Here is a 13,427-nt window from a genome sequence, read left to right as displayed (position 1 = left end):
TCGTCCAGGGGCCCCGTTGATTGTTTAGCAGGCTACCTGCTTCTGATGTACTTAAAAAACATTTTGTTATTACCTTTTGAGTTTTTGGCTAGCTGTTCTTCAAACTCCTTTTTGGCTTCTCTTATTACGTTTTTACACATAATTTGGCAGTGTTTATGCGCCTTTCTATTTACCTCACTAGGATTTGACTTCCATCTTTTAAAAGATGCTTTTTTATGTCTCTCTGCTTCTTTTACATGGTTGGTAAGCCACGGTGGCTCTTCTTTAGTTCTTTTACTGTGTTTTTTAATTTGGGGTATGCATTTAAGTTGGGCCTCTATTATGATGTCTTTGAAAAGTGTCCATGCAGCTTGCAGGGATTTCACTCTAGTCACTGAAGAAAAGAAAAGGAGTACTTGTGGCACCTTAGAGACTAAGAAATTTATTTGAGCATAAGCTTTCGTGAGCTACAGCTCACTTCATTGGACACATGCAGTTGTATTTTCGACTGTATGCATCCGATGAAGTGAGCTGCAGCTCACGAAAGCTTATGCTCAAATAAATTTCTTAGTCTCTAAGGTGCCACAAGTCCTCCTTTTCTTTTTGTGGATACAGACTAACATGGCTGCTACTCTGAACTCTAGTCACTGTACCTTTTAATTTCTGTTAACTAACCTCCTCATTTTTGCATAGTTCCCCTTTCTGAAATTAAATGCCACAGTGTTGGGCTGTTGAGGTGTTCTTCTCACCACAGGAATGTTAAATGTCATTATATTATAGCCCGCCGAGTCCGTATCTATGGTCCCGATCAGGAAGTCTGTGTCGATAACCAGCATAGAACAGCCTTTCAGGGGCTTGGATCTGTGCGCAAGTCTGCCATCGCTTAGAGAAGGACATTTTGGGGACTTTGTGTGTGCGTGTGATGGGTGGAGATTTTGTCATTCTATAGATTATGCAGGAAGATGGCTTGGGAATCTGAATATTTAGATGATTCTTTTAATATCTGGTACTGGAAGCAGCATGGCTGAAGTAGCTGAGCACTCTGGCCTCCATCCAGCACAGCACTTCAGGAGCAAAGCAGCGATCCTGCTTTGCTGGATTGGGCCCAGCCCTTAAATCAGAGATGTGGGAGGAGAAGATTTGGCTCAGGCTGCCCATTCTGCTACTAACTGTGGGTGCGAAATCAAGCTAGCTCCAGAACCTCCCTGCCTCAGTTTTCCTTGCTATGACAACACTTGCCTTTAGAAGGGTTGAGATCTTTGCACTCAGTGCAAAGTCATATGGCTTACATTAGGAGTAGTAAACAGAAGTCTAAAGGCACTGATGCTCATGACACTCTGGTCTTTGTCCCATTGGCTGCACACTCTCTCCAAATACGACAAGCTCCGTTAATGCATGAATCAAATATAAACTGAGGAGCTGTCTTACTCCTAGTTAATAGTGCACTGCTTGTTACAGAGGGCCTGTTTACCTTGGATGTTAATGAGTCCATGATCTAGTATCCAAGAGGCCTAGGACTGGGGGTGGCGATGGAGGGGGGTAGTAGCTGCCATGAATACTGTTCTGTTTGTGCTGCAAGAAAGGAGCATTCGTGACTGTCATGTTGTAGAAGCTGCTGTGGTACCAGGTAAAATATCTGCGGGTTTTTTTCCTTCTCCCACTCTTGAACAGTGCTTTTCTCCAGGGCCTGGTCTAAGGGCAGGCAGCTTTCATCACAGAGAACTACTAGGGCAGCAAAAGACTGAAGCAAACCCACTACGCTCTCTTCCCTCCTCCGGGCACTTACGGAAAGCCAGGTAAAAGCATCTGTTTGTTGCAAGGCTGCCTTCTCTTCGAGGGGGTTAGTTTTCCAGCACATCAGCAACCTTGCTACCAAGTTTCATAAAAAAACATGTCCATGGATCAGCCATTTTAAAATCCTCCAGGTGTCCATATGAAAATAAAAGCCGACTCACAGGGCAGCAATAGCTTATATACATAAGTGTGTGTGTGTAGATAGATAGATATGTATGTGCTTACAGAGCCAACCAGTCTTAGTCAGAATGTTGCTGACTGGTTCCCTGATGCACCTACCTAGTCTACATTTACACATCCTGTTATTTTAGATGATATTCCCCCAACCTACTTGTTTATCTCACCCACCTCTCACATCTTGTATCAGGCCCAGGTCCTCAAAGGTATTTTGTCTCCTAACTTCCACTGAAATTACTGAAAGTTAAGAACCTAAATACCTTTGAGGGTCTGTGTCTAAGCTCTTAGGGGCAGGGATTGTCCTGTACTGTGTGTTTGTGCACTGCCTGGCACAATGAGAGGCCATTCCGTGCTTCTGCAATGGAGCTAATAATCAAAGTGTTTTATGAACCCGAAATCCCTAAAATTGCACAGTCCCTTTGGATACATTGGAAACCAAAAACTTTCAGGGGTTATCTTCTGCTAAGGCATAGCAGGCCTAGTTTAAAAAGAAAAAGGGGGGGGCACTAAAGTTGCACTTGTGCAGCGAATGAAGAGGTAATTTACACATGCAAACTGTGCACTGCTGACACAAATCAGGGAATAGTGTTGCCGGCTCTCACAAGATTTGATGTTTTACTAAACCGCTCTCCAGCTCCTGGAGTTATGTGATTATATGAGAATCTCAGCTTTCATTAAAAAAAAAAAAGTTTCTAGCCCTCATGCTGCAGAGAAAAACTTGGAAGTGTGACCCAGGTGTTTCTGAAGGGCTCAGAAAACAGAAGGCCAAAAGAAAGGTCCCAAATTGTTTTGTTCATTCTAAATCTCATGATTTTTAAGCCAATCTCATGGGGGTTTTTTATGTTTGGGGTTGGCAATTCTGAAAGTGTGGTTTTCCTGTTTGTGCCTCTCTCTCTACTGTGACCAATTTGGGGCACTGGCTTTTGAAATGGAGTCCCCTTAGTGTTAGAGCAGAGTCCTAGGTAAATTGATGCGATTTCCACATTTCTGGGAAAGACTGGATGATGAGAAAGTGGCAATTTTTGGTGTGTGTGGAAGGTTACTCAAACAGGAACATTAAATAGCAAGCAAAGTCTTTATACACCCATAAAATGGATATGCAAGTTGGCAATAGCCAGAAATGTCCATGTTAAGGGAGATCGTGGTATTGTTGTAGCTGTGCTGGTCTCAGCATATTAGAGAGACAAAGTGGGGGAGGGAATATATTTTATTGGACCAGCTTCTGTTGATGAGAGAGACAAGCTTTCGAGCCACACAGAGCTCTTCTTCAGGCTAGTGGAGACGCAGTCCATCCTTAACACACAGCGTACCTGGCTGTTTTTTCCCTCATGAAGGATAGCTTAGGGAGTGACTCAAACCATTAGCTTTAAAGCTTTCCGCTTAAAAAAATCCTAGCATAAAATCTGAAATCTGTAATGTGTGTGTCAATTTAAATATTACAGAGGAAGGTTGGGTTGGGGACCGATCCTCCTTCCACTGAAATCAGTAGGAGTTTTGACAAGACTTGAATGGCAGCATTGTAAAACCTAAGGGGTAGTGCTGCTCCTGGGTCCTGTTTTGTACATTTGTTTTTCCCTAAATACGTGAATAAGAGAGATTGGCCCAAACCAAATCCCCAGGGCTGAACAACCCAGAATCTGGTGACAGCCAGAGCCAGACCTGAACTATGCAGCATACACCTTGCTGTAAATATTGTTGATAAGAACAAAACATGCTTGATACTCTATAATATTGGACAATCAGTTCCTCCTCCACCTACCTGCCAAGACTTGAGGCCAAGGCTCTGGGCCCAGTGCTCTTCAGTTGCCCTGGAGTGTAAATCCAGAGTACCTGTACTGAAGTCACAGGAGTTGTTCTGGATTTAGCTCGGGGTAGCAGAAAGCTAGGAAGCTCTCACAGATGCACAACAGAAAGCAGGAGAATGCTCAGCTTTATGGGATGTCTGCACTGCAGCACGTTTCGAGGTACCAGACCTAGCTTTGATCTTGCTAGCTCAAAGCCAGCTTGTGTAACAATAGCAAGGAAACCATGGCAGCAAGGGCGGTGGCATAGGCTCGTCCTGCCTGCCCAGAACACTGGGAACGTAGTTGGGCAGATGCCATCCATTTGCCATGGCTTCACTGCTACTGTTACTTGAGTTAACGAGATCAAAGCTAGCTCAGGAATGTCTATGTGTGTGGCAGTCACACCTCTGACTGCAGTGTGGAGATTGCCTTAGGGCAGGGCTACATTCACTTTACGGAGTTGTGTAGAGTACGGACAGTGCATGCCCAGCTAGTACGGTTATAAATAGCAGCATACGGCACTGTTTAGGTGAGTAGAGAAGCATGCCCCACACATCTGAACCCCCAGGGTATATACCCTACCCAGTTCTCTACATGCCCAAGCACTTCCTCCCACATTTCCACTGCTGGTTTTAGTAGTATGGTGCCCTGCTGCCTCCCCACTACAGTAGCCTTTCCCTGCTGCTTCCCCCATGTCAATGTCTTTCCCTGTTGCTGGAGCCTTTCACTGCAGCCTGTAGCTACAGCTGTAGTGCTGATACGTTGCTGTAAGTGTGGACGTAGCCTTTGATGCACTCTTGCAGTGAGACTCTGGACTTTGCAAGGAAGCGGAGAAAGAACTTTATTTCCAAGTCTCTTCTTCCAGAGTGCAACTTGCATGTGCTTACAGCGCACTGCAGGTCTCTCATACTGTGTGTTCTGCCCTCGTTTTCTTTCCAAAAAAATCTTTCCATTCACCTTCGTGTTTCTTGGCTTCCATTGGTTTCAGAGGGACATGCCAAGCCGGGTTTCTAAATGTGGGAATCCTAACAGGACGCTCCAATCAGCACGTATGCTCAGCATTGCCAGTTTCACGTGACTAGATCTCCGTGCGTGGAGATGCAGTGTCCAGGCTCCTTGTCTAACAGTCCAGTGTGCGCTGGGCTGCAGTGTTAATGAAGCTGAATCTGGGGGGGTTTCAGAGTATTCTGGCTGCTGCAGGAGACTGTCTTTCAGGGGGAAGTTGGGGTTCTGTTGAACGTCGAGGGCCCCGTCCTGCCAGGGTCCCAGTGGAGCTGAAGGTGCCCAGCACCTTGCAGACAGGGAGGCTGCCAAGTTTTGCAAATCCCAGCAAAAGTGCCATTTTAATAAGAATGTTACATGCAAAGCGCTGAGTGTCTTCTGCCCCAACAGCCTCAGCACAAACCAGCCCCTGAAAAACCAAGTGGAGCCAGTTGAGGGGGAATAATGAAGGGGCTAAACACAGGAAGAATCATTCAGTGTAATGGATAGGTTGGCTGATCTCTCTCCCCACCTGGACCTCCAGGCTGTCCCCACCTCCCTCCACCATTGGCTCAGCTGTGTCTGTGCTGGCTTGTCCCTTCCCCACTAAGCCGATGCAATGTGCTGCCCAGTGGGGTCAGCCTGGCACAGCCTGTCCGCACGGTGCCATTTGGAGCACCCAGGCTGCACTGTGCCCCAGCGCATCGAGGGGGCGCACTCTGGGCCCCAACCGCTGGACTGCTAAGGTTCCTTATAGGGAAGGTGTGGGCAGAAGGCCCAGGGAGGTTTGAGTGTGTCTCGCTAGGTCAGGAGAAGTCAGTTGCAAAGCTGGGGTTAGGCTCCGGGATGAGATCCGACCCCACGGAAGTCAGTGGGAGTTTTGCGGTTGATGCCCATGGAGCCAGGATTTCCCCCAGCAGACCTGGCTCCCAGCCCAGCAGGCAGAAGTATCGGGAAGGGAAGATGATCATGACCTATTCCCAAGATCCTCTAGTGAGGGGCACATTAAAAACTCCAGGGGGACACCTGCCACCCTGTTCCTGCCCTCACTAGCTGATCAAACCCTCCTGACCCATAGCCCTGGCATGTGGGGACCTGACTCCTTTCCCTTCTTGGTCCTCAGGTTGATGTCCCTCAACCCTGTGAGAGCCAAAGCCCCCGATCCTGCCTTCGGTGGCCTCGTCGTAGCAGGTTTGGCTTTTCCTTTGGCGTTCTTGGTGCAATGGCCCTGGGGCTTCCATCTTGAAACATTCGCTCTTCTCTGCAATTAGCAGCTCTATGCGTTCAGGGCAGGGAGTAGCCAGCTTTGAACTCAGCCTCAGGTGCTTTGTGCTGCTCCTTTGACTGAGATCTTCTAAGGTATTTAGGCACCAAACTCAATGGAAGAGCTCTACTATACAGCAACCCGTAGCCTGCTCCACCTCCTCCTTCTCTCCCTGGGAGGCGCGCTGCCCTCAGCCACAGAGCGGTTAGGAGCTCACTGACACCTTCTCCTCATTGTCACCAGCTGCCCCTGGATGTGGTGGGCTGCCAGGCAGGGAGATGTATGGGAACACTTCTTCATGGTATGTAACCGATCCATAGGCAGTGTTGGGTAACACCTGTTCTGGGGGTTGGTGTACATGGACCGTCATGCACACCCACCCACACACACACACAAAAAACACAGCTAAGAGGCTGGGTTCGGCTAGGCCAAAGTTTTCAAAAGTGGCCCCTGATTTTGCCTGCCCATCCAGAGCACCATGTGCAGGATTCTCTCCAGTGCTGAGCACCCACAGCTCCGTCTGAAGCCAGTGGGTGCTACACATGCGCAGCGCTTCTAAAAATCAACCCCCCAAAACAGGCACCAAACAACAGCAGCTCCTTCAGAAAGTTTGGGCTCTCGTATTTAGAGCAGAGGGCTGAGTCAGGGCTCCTTCCCTGGCTGTGCCTTGATCCTCATCAGCTTGAGCAAACACTGGGCAGCCACACAGAGCTAGGTGTTGCCATCCTGTGCACACACGAGCGTTCAAAGTCTAAAAGGACAGTCCGTGGCGTCTTCCAGACGCAGCACTTGAGGTGGCCCCAGCCTTTGCCTGCAGCAGGAAGTTCCATTCATGGCCCTGAACCGCAGCTCTGGGTTTATTACCCACAGGAGACTCACTGACTGACCCTTGAGAAGGACGCCAGGACAGCACGCGCTGGAGCAGGCAGAGCTGTGGGATCTGTCCACTGGGGGAGAAGAAAGATTGTGCCTCAGGCCACCTGTACACACCTCCCCTTAGAAGAGGGCAGTGGTTGTCGTCCCATGTGTAGGATGGGAAATACCATTTGGAAAACGCATCATTCAGGGTTCATCTGTTGCCCAGAAAAGAGCCCCGAGCCAGGCCCTGCTTTTGGGCAGCAGCTCAGCTACCACCACGGTCCTGCTAGCATTCCTATTAGTCTCCCCCAGTGACAGGAGCATTATCACAGACAGGGTATTGTCCTTTAGCCACAGCATCCACCCCTCTGCTTAGGGTAGGTGCAGACATGTAGTGGTCAAACATCAGCCCCCTACCGATGCTCCCATTCCCACCATTGCTACCATGGCTGGAGAGGCATTGGGGGGAGGAGGGCAAGTGTGTGATCTTGAGAAAAATGCTTGTGTACAACCTCTGTGTGGGTGGAGGAAAGGGAAGATATGAGAGCAGATTTCGGATATAGTGGAGGATATATGTACATGCCATCATGGGCACATGGGCAGTTCCAAAAAGAGGAACTGCAACAAGTTAAATGACCCTTGTTAACCCAAAATAATGCGACTTCCCATCATGTGTCAGGAATAAACATGACAGCAATGGGGGGCACTCAGATGCAAGGGGGTGGGCACTCCAAGGACCTAGGAAAATAAGTGGCAACACCAACCCCACCCTCCAGGCAAAATCCTGAGGACAAATGAATGCCACACCATGCCTTGATGATCATGCTCTCCCAGCCCAGGGGAGGGAAGTCAGTCTCAGAATCAAGAGCCCACCACAGATAATGCTCTGCTCCCAATGGTCCAATCCAGTAGGATCTGGCTCAAGAACATCAATGAAAGCTGCCATGGTGGAAACAGAGTGAGCCGGGAAGCAAGCGGTGTAGGGCTCCATAAAGCAAGAACAGTATGTGGGCTGGCACCTAGAAGCAGAGGAGGCAGGTTTAATCTGCAGGATTTAGGGGAATGCTCCAGGCTCCCACTCATTTCCCTAGGCCCCTTCAAACTTTTGAGACGTGAAGCTCCCAGGGTTGTGAACGTGAGCAGGAGGAAAGCTGCATGGATTGCATGGGGTTGTAGGTTGCCCCTGGATTTCGGGCTCAGTCAGAGGGGGGATGGAGTGCACGCCTTGCTCTGCGATTGCACCAGTTCCTCTCACACCCGCCTTCCCCCACCAACATAGCAGCCAGGAAACCGCAGCTAAACTGTTTCTCCCTCCAGAGAGGCTCTGGACCAGGCCAGCAGCACTTCCTGGCAAGCCCATCTCTCCCCACACTTTGTACCCCACGGGAATCCTTCACTACACCTCGCTCTGCTCCATGGGGGAAGAAGAAGACGAGGGCTGTGAGCCGCAGGAGCCTAGGGACGGCAGAGTAAGAAAGCACCATCTGGACAGTAATTTGATTTCCTAGGGCTGGGACACCCTGAGAACCTGGCCCACCTTGCTGGATATCATGGTATAATTGTTTCCTCTCCAGTATCAATGACAATGGCTGAGTCACCATTTGGCCATCTCCAGACCCCTACCCCAATATGATGGCTTATGATTGTATCCCAAATACAGATCTTTGGCTCACAGCAAATTTTCCTCCTTTCGTCCTGCTGACGTTGCTAAGAGAGATAGACAGAGGCACCCTGCTCCACAGGTCAGGGTGCTCCCTTCGGTAGCTAGGAACCTAGACTAATGGCCCTTAGCCCCTCCAGGAGCAATGTGGGGCTCCTTACATACTCCCCCTGCTCAGACTGAAGCCTATAAGACAGGTCAGCTATGACCCACCCATCCTGTAGATGTCACCACAGCTGACAGTTTATTACACAGTCATAGTGGGGCTGAGCACTTATCCTCATTAGAGTAAAACCTCGTCCGTTCCTCTCGGATGGGAGGAGCCTTTGTGGAGCAGACAAAGAGGGGAACTCTGCACTCCTTTGCAGAGCTTCATGCCAGTTGCACATAGCTCTGGGTGGTGTGGCTGGGACTGGGATTATGCCTTACTGCTGGCCACAAATTTCAGAGAGGGAGTGTGGGGACTCCAGGAGACCTGGCTCTGCCACTGGCCTTCTGGATGACCCTGGGCAGTCACTACCCCGCTCTTTGCCTCAGTTTCCCCATCTGTAAAATGGCAACAATGAGTCCCTTGGCTCTTTTTATGAAGCACTTTGAGCGCTCCAGAGGAAAAGGGCTACATAAGTGCGAGGTAGTACTAGGAAGCTAGCGGGCAAGGATGGGCTGCAGAGTTGCCTGACACCCGCTCCAACGGTTTGGGTGTTGATTCCCTTCCCACAGCTCCTCTGGCATGCTCTGCCCAAAGCCCATTTAGTCAGGGAGAAAAGAGGGAATTTCACCCAGGTTGAATGAGCAATTGGGTGAGTGATCGTACCATCCTGGGTCTTCTATTTAACAAAGCGCTGCCACCCTGCCATGTGACTGCTACTGTGGTCCTTTGCATTGAGAAGAAGTCGCTCTTCAGTAGCTAGTTTCATTTTAGTCTAGAAGGCGCCTGCTGTGAAAGTGTAATTGTGATATGCATATGGATCACTGTCAGGCAGTGACCTCCCCATCTGATGGCTATATCCGTGCTCTCTGAGAAAGGCATGCCATGGAGTTGTGTTGCTGTGAACCTATGAATAGTTTAATCATCTGCTCCTTTAAAAATGTCTGGCTGTACCACTAGAAGAGGGAAGGGGCTGGAATTTAACTATCTGTGAGTGAGCCAGGCATCCGAGTGGAGCTGTTTTTTGAAGACCAAAGTCTTCTGGGCACTGCACCACGTTTCTAATAAATCGATTTTAGTTGTCTGAGCCGACTCTAAGTGTACTTGTTTATGTCATTCCTGGCCTAGGATAAGCAGCTGTGTAACCGACGTTGGTGTTGTGAGGACCTAGATTAAGAAATAATCAACCCAGGCCATTGTTACTATCTAACATTACATTGCAGTAGTGCCTATAGGCACTTAGGTGAGGTACAAATATGTAGTAAACGATAGTTGCGTTCAAAATGCTTTCAGCCTGAAAGCCTTTGAGAACAGTGTATTGCACGTGGTACACACATTCTTAACCGACACACTGGAAAGACAGACCAGGGAATAAAGGCAGCTTAGTTTAGTTAATTGATTGATTAGTCCCTTGATTGATTGCATTGATGTTCATTGCAATAAGTGCCCAGCGTTTTGCATATGAAGGAGACTGTTTGTTGTGGGACTGAATAATTCTGCCTCTCTCACAATAAACCCAGCCAGTCGCTTCCTGCTATGCTGCATGTGTGTTTGTTCATTTACCATTTACTTAGAATCCAGCTCCAGTGGCACAGAAATCCAGGGATTCCTTTGAGAGGTCCACACAGGGCAAAGGCTGTGCTCAAGTCTGACAGTTTAGCAGGCTCTTTAAATCTGTTGCATTTGTGCACTTGTGTTCAGCCTCCTTATAGACCAAGTTTTCTTCTGATGTGTCCTGATCCTGAATGCATCACCTTAATTTCTGCTCATGAGCTATTGCTGGCCTGGGCCCAAACACATAAGAGCTTCATGAATTACTTTCAGGAACTGAAAGCCTGAGAAGTGGAAAGACAAACATCACAAGGAGGGCCAGGTTCCATGACGCAGTGTGTACAGAGGAGGGAACAGAACAGGCCTGTTCCATCCTACGCTGCTCTGAAGCAGCCCCCCATATGCCAACTAATGCCAGATGCATTACTGCTGCAAATTGGGAAGGGCCCTCCTGACCATTCACCTCCCACCCACAAAAGAATAGAATGAAAAAATCCGTGTAAACTCTGAGCAGCTGTAGTCCTGGGCAGAAAGTCTGAAGGCCTGTCTACATAATTACCAGCATTATTATACTGGTACAATTAGCCAGCTAGCAGTGGCCTAAGTGTGCACCCAGGCTAGTTATAGAATCATAGAATATCAGGGTTGGAAGGGACCTCAGGAGGTCATCTAGTCCAACCCCCTGCTCAAAGCAGGACCAATCCCCAATTAAATCATCCCAGCCAGGGCTTTGTCAAGCCTGACCTTAAAAACTTCTAAGGAAGGAGATTCTACAAACATCGGGGATAGCTATTATACCGGGATAGCTATTGTGGTATAATTATAGTAATACTGGTAAATTTCCCAAGCCCTTAACCATTGCAAATTTATAGAAAATTGGTCTAATCTGGCTAGTTTCACAGCCTGTGTAATTTACATTTCTGTGACAGCGGAAGGGCAGGCATCATTTCTAACTTCCTCCTTCTAGGAGATGTTACAGTAGCCATGGGACTCAGTGACACTGCCCCCTACCATGTGGCAGGGGTATTATCCTCTGTAACCCTGATCTGTGTAGAGTGACTACAGCCAGGTAATAAACATCAGGCTTTCACCAGCACTCCTTACCTAATTACATAGTCATTTCTTGGCTTTTTATAACTGTGTATGGTCTTATGGTTAAAGCACAGGACTGGGGTTCCTGACCTGGTTTGGGTTCAGCAGCCTTCTGTTGTGAAGTTAGGAAAATAATTCACTTAACCACGCTGTGCCTCAGTTTACCTGTCTGTAAAATAATACCCCCCCCCATACACATGGGGAGAGCGAGGGAGCAAGGGCAAGTTAATTAACATGGAGCTCTTTAGATGGAAGGTGCTGTGCAAATGCAAACTGGCACAATTAACATTTGCCATTCTGTAATGGTTTCCAGCCAGGGAGCTTAATGTGTTATTAGTAATTAACTCCAGGAGTAAACAGCAGCACGTTTTTCCTTTGGAGATTTGCATGAGAATTAGAGTTATTAATCTGCTCTCGTCTCATGCTGAAACTGCAACCAAGACACATGCCACAAAGGATTCCTGCAAGAATGCAGCAGTAGCTGACTCTAGGCATTCATACATCCCCAGGAGTTGGTACGTAACACTGGCTTCTAACACTCTGGAACAAATTACCAGGAGTTGGCCTACAAAACAGGGGCCAGAGCAGGAAATTGCACTGAATGGGGAAACAGTCAGGTCCTATGCACATGGTAAGTTCAGTTGTTCGTTTTGCAACATTAGTTGTGTAATGTAACATATCTGATGGGTGTCAACTGCCTAACAGACAGTGAGGTCTTGCTGCCGGGCTAGGGAGGGTCAAAGAAACATTTGACCCTCAGATGCATGCGACGGTTCCATGCTATCAGAGACAGCTGCTGCCCTGGAGGGGCATCATGTTGTCACAGACAGTTTTCATATATCCTTCCCCTGGGTGAGGCTGATATGGGAGCAGATTCCAGGGGATTCCAGGTGGCCTGCACCCCTGTTTGAAATGAGCAAGAAGTGAAGATGTTTGGAATGCTGTTACGCTGTGCTAGTCGGCAGGGTAATCTCACAGCTATGTGCAATCAGTGGGAAAGGAGAACGGATGTGCTACAAAATATCATCATATTTGGGTGTATGAAAGTGAGGGGCAGTTAGGCTGCCAACGCCCTTCAGTGCCATTGACAACCCCAGCTGTGATCGGGAGCAAGGCAAGACATCTCTTGTTCAAAGGGGGGGAGTTTGTACATCACTGTGATGGCAGCTAGACCCCACACTGGCCCTGAAAGGGTTAAAGGGCGCTGGCTTGCTCAGTTAGGACATTGGGTGGCAACTACAGGGTGTGTCAGGGCCAATGAAGGATGAGACTCAGCTGTTGGGGGAGCTGGGTGGTTTGTATAAATTTAAAGGAAGGGCGTCAGGGCAGAAGGAGATGTCTAGGCCTTGGAAACATATCCTGAGAAGGGATCCCAGGGCTGTGAAAGCTGTGGCTAGGCTATAGGACAGGCGTGCGCACCTGTGGGGGGCCTGGATGGAGGGGCAGGGCTGTAGTGAGGGTCTCCAGGGACAAAGCCCTGGGACTGGACACTGAACAGAGAAGAGACCAGGAGGAACATGAGCTGAAGGCTTGATCATCGATATCTCAGCAGATGTGGATTGGTGCAGCGTGTTGGTACCCTGGGATGGGTGGAACTGAGCATGGCTTGGCTGGAGAGCTGAGTCACCACCCCAGTACTAGAGCAGCTGTTAGCCAGGGGAAGGGAGCCTGCTAGGCTGTCCCCAGCAAGGAGGGGCACACCAGCTGGTGAGTCTCTCGCCAACAATCCCCAGGAAGTATTTGGTCTCCCATAGCCTGGCTTGCTGTGAATGCCAGCAGCACTGCTGAGCTTTCCATAGGCAGCAATTATTCCTGCTCTGCCCCCAGAGCTGGTGCCCAGAGCCGCTCCTAGCTCTGATGTAGCAGTGTCTGGAATCTGGATCTTTCCAGTGCTCAGATGGCCAGTGGTGTCCCTTAGCCTCCCAAACAGCTACAGGCACAGACCTTTCATCTGTAATTTGCTAGCGGTCTCTCTCCCAGCCAGCCACCATGATTCCTGGTGCCACTGCAGGCAGCTCCACCCCCCAAAGCAGTGCTGCTTGGAGTTTGGGGGCAGCTCCTCAAATACAGCTCAGCTGCCCCATGTCCTGGTGGGAGCCCAGTTCAGTGTGGGACCCAAAGGCTCCTCTGCCCCTCCCT

General features: G+C 49.0%; 1 long non-coding RNA gene across 1 annotated transcript; it reads left to right on the top strand.

Moving 5' to 3' along the window:
• Nucleotides 1-1,456: 1,456 nt before the first annotated feature.
• Nucleotides 1,457-8,516, top strand: LOC140916537 (uncharacterized). The gene is made up of 3 exons (XR_012160544.1): nucleotides 1,457-1,606; nucleotides 5,839-5,906; nucleotides 8,155-8,516. It is a non-coding gene; the product is annotated as an uncharacterized lncRNA (long non-coding RNA).
• The last annotated feature ends 4,911 nt before the right edge of the window (nucleotides 8,517-13,427 follow it).

The sequence above is a fragment of the Lepidochelys kempii genome, chromosome 8 (genome assembly GCF_965140265.1).
Source record: "Lepidochelys kempii isolate rLepKem1 chromosome 8, rLepKem1.hap2, whole genome shotgun sequence".
NCBI lineage: Eukaryota > Metazoa > Chordata > Testudines > Cheloniidae > Lepidochelys > Lepidochelys kempii.
Note: the sequence above shows the minus strand (reverse complement) of the source record. Positions and strands in the feature narration are given on the sequence as shown.